Raw genomic sequence first — 12,320 nt, forward strand, 5'->3', positions numbered from 1 at the left:
GTGCATTAAATCTATCAATTAATTTTAAAGAAATGACATCTTTACAATATTTCGTATTTCTAGCCAGGAACAGTCTGTTTCTCTATTAATGCAAGTCTTTTTTTTTTTTTTTTTTTTGAGACAGAGTCTCACTCTGTCACCCAGGCTGGAGTGCAGTGGTGCGATCTCAGCTCACTGCAAGCTCCGCCTCCCGGGTTCACGCCATTCTCCTGCCTCAGCCTCCCGAGTAGCTGGGACTACAGATGCCCGGCTAATTTTTGTATTTTTAGTAGAGATGGGGTTTTCCCCTGTTAGCCAGGATGGTCTCGATCTCCTGACCTTGTGATCCGCCTGCCTCGGCCTCCCAAAGTGTTGGGATAACAGCCGCCCGCCACCACGCCTGGCTAATTTTTATATTTTTAGTAGAGATGAGGTTTCACCCTGTTAGCCAGGATGGTCTTGATCTCCTGACCTCGTGATCTGCCCGCCTCAGCCTCCCAAAGTGCTGGGATTACAGGTGTGAGCCACTGGGCCCGGCCTTTTTTTTTTTTTAATGTCTAACCAAAGTTTCATAGTTTTCTCCAACTATAAAAACAAAATATGCACATAAAACATTTCACGTGAGTCTTTCTCCCTCCCCAGATCCCAGTCTGGCCCTCAGTTCAGTTAAGTAACTTCCAGACGATATTCAGGCATATACTTTTTCTTTTTTTTTTTTTTTTTTTGAGATGGACAGTCTCACTCTGTTGCCCAGGCTGGAGTGCAATGGCGCGATCTCGGCTCACTGCAACCTCTGCCTCCTGGGTTCAAGTGATTCTCCTGCCTCAGCCTCCCAAGTAGCAGGGATTACAGGCACCCGCCACGACGCCCGGCTAATTTTTGTACTTTTAGTAGAGACGGAGTTTTGCCATGTCGGCCAGGCTGGTCTTGAACTCCTAACATCAAGTGATCCACCCTCCTCAGCCTCCCAAAGTGCTGGGATTATAAGCGTGAGCCACCACACCCGGCCAAATACTCAATTTTTTAATCCACATTTGGTTGAAAAAAATCTGCACATAAATGGACCGGTGTAGTTCAGACCCATGTTGTTTGAGGGTCAACTGTATTTGTCAGATCTGTTGAGAAATTCCTAGAAATTGGACTGACAGGTCAAAGAGTACACACATTTTTAACTCTGAGCGACACTGCCAAAGACATCGCCTCAGTTTACACTCCCCCGTCCACATCCTTGCCAACACTGTACGTTATCAAATGTCCCTTTTGCCAGTTTAATAATCACATATTTCATCAGCTGTACATCTTTAATTGCAAGTGGAACCAGGCATCTTTTCATGTTTATATTTCTTTCTCTGTTCAAATTCTTTACCCAAATTGGTTTTAAAAGCTCTTTATGCATTAAGAAAAAAAACAGGCCAGTGTGTGGTGGCTCACACCTGTAATCCCAGCATTAAGATTACATTTGGGAGGCCGATGCGAGCGGATCACCTGAGGTCAGGAGTTCGAGGCCAGCCTGGCCAACATGGTGAAACCCTGTCTCTACTAAAAATACAAAAATTAGCCGGGGGTGGTAGCACGTGTCTGTAATCCCAGCTACTCGGGAGGCTGAGGCAGGAGAATCACTTGAACCCGGGAGATGGAGCTTGCAGTGAGCCAAGATTGCACCACTGCACTCCAGCCTAGGTGACAGAGCGAAACAAGGAAAGGAGAAAAGAGAAAGGAAAGGACGGAAAAAAGAAAGAAAGAAAAGAAAAATAGCCCTTTTCTCTGTCATATACATTGGAAATATCTTTTCTCACCCTAGGGTTTATCATTTGATCTGGTTTGTGGTATTTTGGACCATACAGAAGTTTTATATTACAGTCATCTCTTTTATAGTCACCAATAAAATCTAGATTAATTCTCTGAACATAAATAGAGGCTAACTTCCTATTAGGAGAAGTAAAATTGAACAGAAAAATTCATGAGTCACCAAAAATCCTTCCCCTGATTTTGTAAAATCTGGAAAAGCCAACAGTTGATCACCAAACCACTGCCAGCTCCCAAAAGACAGAACTCACCCACAGGGCACCCACACAGCCCGGATGGCCCATTTTCTCCTGGAGTCTGAAAAGTTCATTTGCTTGTCAGTTTTCCAGAGTCTGGTAACTCTCTTTGCCTCTAGCGCTGGCTTAGCTGTTTCAACACAGAAGTGATCACAGATGAAGATGTCAGCCCCGGCCCATAGCAGAGACTCCTCAACACAACAGCCAGAGCAACAGGCTGAGAAAGGAGAGTCAGTGGGTTTCCCAGAGACATCCTGGCACAACAGAGACCGAAGGAAAAGAGGATAAGGAGGCAGGTTCTCCACCTACCCCCACGTCCCCAGGCAATGCAGAGACTGGGAACGTTCTCAGATGGCTTTTCTCTCCTGGCACCTGCTCTTTCTTACCCTTGCAGTAAAAGAGCAGACAGAAACGAGGCAGAAAAAAAAATGTTTAAACAATCGCCCTTTCCACCTACACTGACATAAAGTCACTTACTTAAGTGCAAGGACATTCATTGTAACAGCGTGTCCTCCCAAACTCGGGGAAGATTTTTATTTTATTATTTTTATTTTTATTTTTCAGACAGAGTCTCGCCCTGTCGCCCAGACTGGAGTGCAGTGGCACAATCTTGGCTCACTGCAACCTCCGCCTCCTGAGTTCAAGTGATCCTACAGCCTCAGCCTCCCGAGTAGCTGGGACTACAGACACCCACCACCACACCCAGCTAATTTTTGTATTTTTAATAGAGACAGGGTTTCGCCACATTGGCCAGGCTGGTCTCGCACTCCCGACCTCCGGTAACTCGCCTGCCTCAGCCTCCCAAAGTGATGGGATTACAGGCGCCCACCACCACGCCCAGCTAATTTTTGTATTTTCAGTAGAAACAGGGTTTTACCATGTTGGCCAGGCTGGTCTCGAACTCCTGACCTCAGGTGATCCACCCGCCTCAGCCACCCAAAGCGCTGGGATTACAGGCACCCGTCACCATGCCCGGCTAATTTTTGTATTTTTAAAAGAGACAGGGTTTCGCCACGTTGGCCAGGCTGGTCTCGAACTCCCAACCTCAGGTGATCAGCCTGCCTCAGCCTCCCAAAGTGCTGGGATTACAGGTGCCCACCACCACGCCTGGCTAATTTTTGTATTTTTAGTAGAAACAGGGTTTTACTACGTCGGCTAGGCTGGTCTTGAACCCCTGATCTCACGTGATCCACCCGCCACAGCCTCCCAAAGTGCTGGTATTACAGGCACAAGCCACCGCGCCCGGCCAGAAGGAAGATTTTTTTTAAGGAGAGAAGTATGCAATGAGACAGTAGAGGCAAGGTCAAAGGCAAACACCGAGGTTTGTAATTGGTAGCACAAGCAAGGTTCCTAGAGACAGGAATATACACGATTCAACAAACATGTATGAAATGCTACCTCGTGCTGAGCATCGAACCAGGTGGAGACAAAGATGAGTAGCAGAGACTTGCTTCTGACCTTCAAGGAGTCCACGGTCCACTGAGTGAGGTCAGTAACTCAGCAAGCGAGTTAACAGAGTGCCATGATGTGGGAAGTAAGGCTGCTGGGTGTAGGGAAGGCGCAGCCAGATTTGGGGAACCAGGGCTTCCTGGAGGATCTGATGAGTGCGTGGAACCAACGGCACAGGCAGAAAAAAGAAAGCAAGTGAGATGAGTTTTCCTGAAATATTAAAGGGGGTGAAATCGCAGAAAGAAACTTGTACTGGAAAAATTTCAGAGTTGATTTTTTTTTTTTTCGGACAAAGTCTCGCTCTGTCGCCTGGCTGGAGTGCAGTGGTGCGATCTCGGCTCACTGCAACTTCTGCCTCCCAGGTTCCAGAGATTCTCCTGCCTCAGCCTGCCAAGTAGCTGGGAATACAGGCGCCCGCCACTATGCCCAGCTAATTTTTTGTACTTTCAGTAGAGATGGGGTTTCACCACGTTGGCCAGGCTGGCCTCGAACTTCTGACCTCGTGATTTGCCCACCTCAGCCTCCCAAAGTGCTGGGATGACAGGCGTGAGCCACCGCCCCCGGCCAAGCCTGGCTAATTTTTATATTTTTAGTAGAGCCAGGGTGTCTCTGTGTTGTCCAGGCAGGTCGTGAACTCCTGACCTCGTGATCTGCCCGCCTTGGCCTCCCAAAGTGCTAGGATTACAGGTGTGAGCCACCGCGCCGGCCAGCTGAGGATTTTATAGTTGAGAATAAGTGCGATTATGATTAGGACGGCCTCTAGGAATTCTTTCTCTCTTTCTTTCTGAAACAGAGTCTCACTCTGTCGCCCAGGCTGGAGTCATCTTGGCTCACTGCAACCTCCACCTCCTGGGCTCAGACAATCCTCCTGCCTCAACCTCTGAAGTAGCTGGTACTACAGGAGTGTGCCATCACACTCGGCTAATTTTTGTATTTTTTGTAAAGACTGGGTTTTACCATGTTGCCTAGACTGGTCTCAAACCCTTGGGCTCAGACAGTCAACGTGCCTCAGCCTCCCAAAGTGCTGGGATTACGGGTATAAGCCACCACACCTGGACTCTAGGAAATTATTTCTAAGAAAGGAGTAAAAGTGAGAATGAATGAGTACATAGTGTAACGCTTCCTAGCTTTGGTGCAGCAGGAGAAAAAGTAAATAACAAGGATACCCCAGGGCTGGAAACTTGGCAATAAACCAACAAGGCACAGACCAGTTAGTGCGACACTAAAATGCCCGACCACTTATGGGCCCAGAGCTGGAGCTTCCAGGTGAATCTTCCCCTAAAACGGGCGGCCACTTACGGGGTCACAGCTGGAACTTCCAGCTGCTCCCCTTCTCCCAGTTCTTTTGTCCTTGTCCCTAGAGTTTTGGTCTCCAAGCAATCGGTTCTGTGTTTTTATTTGTAGACTCAATTTTAAACCACATTTTGAAAAGGCACTTCTCGAAAGGCAAAGATAAAGAGAAAAACACTGAAGCTCTTCAGAGCGCCTGTCTGGCTGCCAAGCCATTGTTCTAGTCAAATGTCGAATGAAAAGGGAGAAACAGAATGATGATTGTATTTGAATTGCTTCCAAGGAAAAGTAACCTCCAGCAAAACTCTAGGCCCACTTTGCTAGAAATCCTGGCACGTTGGCAACAGAAATGGAAGCAGAAAATTGCTTTCAGAAAGCAGAGTATCAAACAGGAAAAGCCACAAGGAGTGAGGTGCTGTGAGGTTCCTGTAGTGTAGGATCCATTTTATCCTTTCTACTTCTTCCTGCTGAAAATGAGGTTATTTAAAAGAATTTAAAACACAATTTTCCCTTGCAAGGGGCCTTTTGGAAATGAGTAAAGGTCAAATCCCTTGTTTTGCGTAAAATTAATATATGACATTTCAAAGTTACCAAACTGAAAAAAAGGAAAATAAACACATTCTAAAACTTTAAAATTAAGATTTCAGACAGTCCCTCCTGGTAAAATGTGAAATTGCACCCCAGCTGCAGTAGCTACTGTAAATATCCGAGGAATCAAAGTTTTAAGTGTTTGGGGATCCCAAGGATCCCTGCAAAGTACTCAGGATTTTAACATTAAGCTCACAAATTACAGCAGCTGGCTGGGCGCAGCGGCTCACGCCCGTAATCCCAGCACTTTGGGAGGCCGAGGCGGGTGGATCACCTGAGGTCTCTACTAAAAATACAAAAAACTAGCCAGGTGTGGTGGTGAGCGTCTGTAATCCCAGCTACTTGGGGGGCTGAAGCAGGAGAATCACTTGAACCCGGGAGGTGGAGGTTGCAGTGAGCTGAGGTTGTGCCACTGCACTCCAGCCTGGGCGACAGAACGAAACTTCATCTTGAAAAAAATTTACGGCAGCCAACAGGCCTCTAGGTTGGTCCCACCCTAACCTCTTCCTTGTAAATTTTCAAACCACATTGAAGGTGGGTGTTTTTGGTGGGTCTTTATCTTCATTCATTAATCACATTATAGACATTCCCTGTGTGTCCTGTTCTGTTACACATGCTGGAGCTACAAATCAAACGTCCGCTTTGCCTCCAACGAGATTCCCTGTTCCTAAGTGAACCAAGGAATAAGGTGTTCCACTCCTGGGCTCACATCTTTTTTTTTTTTCTGTAGCCCAGGCTGGAGTGCAGTGGCGCCATCTCGGCTCACCCCGCCTCCCAGGTTCAAGTGATTCTCCTGCCTCAGCCTCCCGAGTAGCTGGGACTACAGGCGCCCGCCACCACGCCCAGCTAAATTTTTGTATTTTTAGTAGAGACGGGGTTTCACCATATTGGCCAGGCTGGTCTCGATCTCCTGACCTCATGATCCGCCCACCTCAGCCTCCCAAAGTGCTGGGATTACAGGCGTGAGCCGCTGCTCACATCTTTACTCATGAACCTAAACTCACACCGCAGCACCACGCTGTCGTCTGTGGCAACCGCACCAGCTCCTCCTGTTCCTTCTGGACCTGCTGTCCCACCCTTTGATCACGCCACAGTCTCATTCCTGACCCGTCTTCATTTCCCATTTTTTATCTCCACCCACTCTTTGAACTTAGCACTGTTGTCTACAGGCTCGACTCCCAGCTCTCTCCCACAAGGACGTGGCTCAGACGCGCGTCACCATCTCAGCCCAACGTGGGCCACCCACTGCAGGCGAGCTTCGCTACCCAATCTGACCTCCTGGACGGACACCCCAGGTTCCAGCCCTACAAGGGGTGCGTACAAGCACATCACTGGCGCCACAGGCGGCGTGGCTCCCGCTCCCCAGGAAGGCCTCGCAGAGGTGGGGACAAGGGCGGACGGGAGAGGGGATAAGCGATAGGAGAGGGGGGGGACTCTCGTTCGAAACAAAGGGGACTGCGTGCTGGTGAAGAAGAATGTGGTCTGTATTCAGTTTTGTTGACAAGAACCCCTAATGGATAATAATAAAATGTTTACTGAGCTTCCTACTTTATGGAAGACACATGGCCCAGGGCAGGGCCTGGCACATCACAAAAACTCGTTCTGTATTTGCAGCATAAAGGAAATCTCAGTTTCATTTTTAAAAGTTGTGCGTCTAAACCAGAAAATAACTCATAACATGATCCTACTAAGAAGATGGGCCAAACACAGACAAAAGAAACACCAGAACACTCAGTATCACCTCCCCCAAAACAACAGAGCTTTTTCCTCCTGTAATCAAACAATCACAAACAAGGCTGTGCCGGGCCTGGCCGTTGTGCCAGAAACAGCCCCGGAACCCTGGGCCCAAAGGGGTCTGGTCTTGATTAAGGTTATTTTCCTTTGTAACGTTCGGTTTGGAGGGAAAAGGAGGGAGTGTCAGAAGGAAACGGGAGGAGTGCACAATCCATCAGTGAGTCTCATCGCAGCGTTTCACCTCCTTCGTGGACTGGACTCGGGGAGCCCCTGACTCCCATTTCCATTCAGCTCCTGAGTCAATAACTCACTTCCATTCCAGCTACTTTTTGTCTTAATTTCTTGACTTAAAAAGGGTTTGGTTGAGGCCGGGCGCAGTGGCTCATGCCTGTAATCTCAGAAAGCGAGGCCGAGGCGGGCGGATCACCTGAGCTCAACAGTTCAAGGCCAGCCTGGCCAACATGATGAAACCCCGTCTCTACTAAAAATACAAAAATCATCCGGGCGCGGTGGCGGGCGGCTGTAATCCCAGCTACTCGGGAGGCTGAGGCAGAAGAATTGCTTGCACCCGGAAGGCAGAGGCTGCAGTGAGCTGAGATCATACCACTGCACTCCAGCCTGGGAGACAGAGACTCAGTCTCAAAAAAAAAAAAAGGGGGGGTGGGGGTGTTTGTTGAATCCTTGGTGAATTTAAGGACTCAGAAAACAAAGTAAGTTAAACTACCTTTCCACAGCCTCTTTGCTCATTAAAAAGGTTTCTGTAGCCAGGGGTGGTGGCGTGTGCCTATAGTCCCAGCTACTCAGGAGGATGAGACGGGAGGATCACTTGAGGCCAGGAGTTTGAGGCTACAGTGAGCTATGATTGCACCACTGCACTCCAGCCCTGGCAACAGAGTAAATAAGACCCTATCGCTCAAAAAAAAAAATGTTTCAGCCGGGTGTGGTGGCTCACACCTCTAATCCCAGCACTTTGGGAGGCCGAGGCGGGCGGATCACAAGGTCAAGAGATCGAGGCTATCCTGGCTAACATGGTGAAACCCCGTCTCTACTAAAAATACAAAAATTAGCTGGGTGTGGTGTCGGGCGCCTGTAATCCCAGCTCCTTGGGAGGCTGAAGCAGGAGAATCGCTTAAACTAGGGAGGCGGAGGTTGCAGTGAGCCGAGATCGCGCCACTGTACTCCAGCCCTGGTGACAGAGTGAGACTCTGTCTCAAAAAAAAAAATGTTTCTGGAATGATTATTCCAATTAAACAGCTTTTATCACAACACTCTGTCAATGCAGGGCAATCATTCCTTAAGATGCTAGAAAACGTGTTACTGTAACACGATGAAAAAGCCCTGTAATCTCAGCACAACCAGAAATTAAAGTGTCAATTTTGTGAGGATGCAGTCAAACGGCTTCCTACAGTGCCTCCTCGTATTGTGGGTTACAGAACCTACGTCGCCCTTGGAATCCCTGCATTCATCCCATGTGGCCCTCAGACACGGGCTCCGGTTCAAGGTGGGAGACAGAGAGGACACCAATCAGCACTTACCAGGCAGGGTGTGGCTCTGGAGTAACAACTGAAAATAATATTGGAACGCAGTCCAGAAAATACAACTTGGGCAGAGAAGCCCGGCACAGAACACCTGGAAATGCTCTGCCTTCGATCATTCAATCTTGGCCGACCACACTGGTATGTGACCTCATCTAGCTACACCTCCCTCTTGTCACCTTGCAGACTGATCTTCACTAACCCCCAGGCCATGGCGGAAAATGTACCTTCCATCTCTCCCCGCCTCAGCCCCCACCAGCACCCTCGGTGCCTTCATCACCCATCCAGAGCAACTACCCAGTTCCACGGCGTCCTCCATGTGAGGACCTCCACCTCCAACTCTCTTCGAGCCACCACACCTCGCAGATGTTTGTATTTTTGGTAGAGACAAGGTTTCGCCATGTTGCCCAGGCTGGTCTTAAACTCCTGGGCTCAAGCAATCAGCCCATCTCAGCCGCCCAAAGTGCTGGGATGACAAGCATGAGCCATCACGCCTACCCAACGTTCTGAATCTTTAACACCCAAACACCCCCAAATCCAACATTACAAACTTATCAATGCTGCCTTCTGTCATCTCCCCTCGCCCCCGACTCCTGCTTTGACCTGGAGTAATCTGGCAACGTCAACATCATGTGATTGTTCAAATTCAGCCAAGGGGGCCGATGAGGTGCCTCCCAGCCCAGAGCACCTGGGGGCCCTCCTGTCACCCCCCAAGGCTACGTTGGCCTTGGGGATGCCGAGCCTGCCTGATCCCAATTCCTCCAGCGTTCTCCTCCCAGGGTTCCGCTCCCTCCCCGAGTGACCAGCCCTCACCAGCTCACTCCAGCTCTGTGGCATTCTCCCAGGCTCTCGACCCTCGACCCTCCTCCAGGTTCATTCACGATCCGTATGCCCTAGCCCAGGGTCGGTCTCATCAGCTGTACCCTCACTGGCAGCACCCAGGACGTTCTCAATGAGGTCTTGATTCATACCGCCTTGCCAATCACCCTCAAAAGCACCTGGAAGATTCCACTGTTCAGGAAGCCTTTTTTTTTTTTTTTTCTTTGAGACAGAGTCTCGCCCTGTCGCCCAGGCTGGAGTGCAGTGGTGGGATCTCGGCTCGCTGCAACTTCTGCCTCCCGGGTTCAAGCGATTCTCTTGCCTCAGCCTCCCGAGTAGTTGGGATTATAGGCGCCCGCCACCACGTCCAGCTAATTTTTGTAATTTTAGTAGAGACGGGGTTTTGCCACGTTAGCCAGGCTGGTCTCGAACTCCTGACCTCAAGTGATCCTCCCACCTTGGCCCCCAAAAGTGCTGGATGACAGGTGTGCGCCACCGTGCTCAGCCTCTATGTGACCTTTATATGTTTCTTAACCTCTTTGTGACTCAGTTTTCTCATTTGTAAAATAAAGATAAGAGCATCTATACCACAGCTTTGTAGTGAGAGTTAGACGGGAGGGCGTTCAGCCGCCCTCAGAGCAGCGGCTGGCACACAGGGGGAGCCCGTTCCTTCGCCCGCTCCTTCCTCTTCCTCCACCTACAGGGTCTTTACCACTCAAAAGGTCACTGTTTATCCCCAGGCAACCACTATGTTCCTCTGGCTCAGCCCCAAGCTCCCTGACTCACCACAGCCTCCTCCTGCCCCGGCTCCCGCTCCACACTCACAAGCCGGCTCTCAGCGGGGCCACCAACGACACCCAGCGGAACCTGCCATCTTGTTCCGGTCCACGGCGCCCCCTGAAACTGCTGCTCTCCATCTCCTCCTCGAAACGCTTCCCGCACCTCTCCTGGCCCCTCTGCATCTGTGGCTTGTCCTTGGTCCCCTACGCCAGCCCCTCTGCCTGCCCCTAAATGCTGGGGGTGCTGGTTTCACCCTTGGCGTTCTCCTCCTCTCCCAAAGATGAGTCCATCTGCTCCGGCATGCTGGACAACCCAGGCTCTCTCCCTCACTGCCCCTGGACAACGCCTGGCCAGCCCACACTCTCTCCCTCATTGCCCACTGGCCTCTCTTCTGGGCTCTATATCCCCGCGGTCTCACCTGTATACCAATGGAACCTCAAACTCAACATTTCTAAAATTGAGTTACCGCCTTCCTCCAACCTGCTTCTCCCTCTGTATTTCTTATATAGACTGAAGACACTGCTGTCAACCCAGCTCCCCACATCAACTCTTTGGCAGTAGACTGGGCAAAAGGCATCATTCTAAGAAACTCTTTTTAGCGGGTATCTGTGACTTTGCTGGCCAACAGAAACAGGTTAGCCCTGTATTCAGGGATATGACTTAAAAGTGTAAGAATCGGCCGGGCACAGTGGCTCACGTCTGTAATCCTAACACTTTGGGAGGCCGAGGCAGGTGGATCATTTGAGGTCAGGAGTTTGAGACCAGCCTGGCCAACATGGTGAAACCCCATCTCTAAAAATACGAAAATTAGCTGGGTGTGGTGGTGGGCACCTGTAGTCCCAGCTACTCTACTCGGGAGACTGAGGCAGGAGAATCGCTTGAACCCAGGAGGTAGAGGTTGTGGTGAACCGAGATTGCACCACTGCACTCCAGCCTGGGCAACAAGAGCAAAACTCCATCTCAAAAAAAGAAAAAAAGAAAAGTGTAAAAATCATCAGTCGGAAATAGGATGGGGCTGCAAATAAAATCTAAGGGTGCATTCCAAAATCAAGAGCTTAACAAAAGACCCAGTTAGCTTGAGGTACAGAACCAGGAGGTGCTCAAATCTGGGGCTGAGAGCCAGAGAGCTGTCAGAAGGTGAGAAGTGCCCAACCAGGACTCCACTCTGCATTTTTTGTTTTGTTTTGTTTTGTTTTTTTGAGATGGAGTCTCACTCAGTTGCCCAGGCTGGAGTGCAGTGGCGTGATCTCGGCTCACTGCAAGCTCCGCCTCCCAGGTTCACGCCATTCTCCTGCCTCAGCCTCCTGAGTAGCTGGGACTACAGGCCCCCGCCACCACACCTGGCTAATTTTCTGTATTTTTAGTAGAGACGGGGTTTCACCTTGTTAGCCAGGATGATCTCAATCTCCTGACCTCGTGATCCACCCGTCTCGGCCTCCCAAAGTGCTGGGAATACAGGCGTGAGCCACCGCGCCCGGCCCACTCTGCATTCTTACAAGGTGCCGTGTGTGGCTCCCAGGGCCTGAGCAGGGAGCCCAGAGTCTTCATCTCCTCCCTACTTCTCACTTCAACTCGACTTACTCACCTCCCAAGTTCTCCCAGACTCTGTCTCCTGTATTATCCTTGAGTTCATTGACAGCATTATCCACGAGTTCAGGACTTCTCTCTGCCTTAGGAACCACAATCTGGATGGCACGGTGGTTCACACCTGGAATCCCAACACTTTGGGAGGCCGAGGCAGGAGGTTTTTACTGCAACACCTCCAGGCAGGGCCCTTGTCTTATTCACTCCGTTTACATCCGCCCGGGTGCCACTCTAGTGTTTCGCACAGAAAAATAACCACGTAGTGAGTGCTGAGCCTTCCCAGGCACCATCTCATTTAACCACAGGAACTCTGAGATAGGTACCAATGATCTCCCTTTGACCGTCTCATTATTTTATTTATTTTTTGAGATGGAGTTGTGCTCTTGTCGCCCAGGCTGGAGTGCAGTGGCACAATCTCGGCTCACTGCAACCTCCGCCTCCGGGGTGCAAGCGATTCTCCTGCCTCAGCTTCCCAAGTCGCTGGGATTACAGGCGCCCACCACCATGCCCAGCTAATTTT

The 12,320-nt window shown here is 50.0% G+C and overlaps 1 protein-coding gene across 1 annotated transcript in view; it reads right to left on the bottom strand.

Moving 5' to 3' along the window:
* Positions 1-12,320, bottom strand: part of NXN (nucleoredoxin) — a 171,206-nt gene that overhangs the window by 104,657 nt on the left and 54,229 nt on the right. The window lies entirely within an intron of this gene.

This window comes from Hylobates moloch, unplaced genomic scaffold (assembly GCF_009828535.3).
Source record: "Hylobates moloch isolate HMO894 unplaced genomic scaffold, HMol_V3 SCAFFOLD_19, whole genome shotgun sequence".
Taxonomy (NCBI): Eukaryota; Metazoa; Chordata; class Mammalia; order Primates; family Hylobatidae; genus Hylobates; species Hylobates moloch.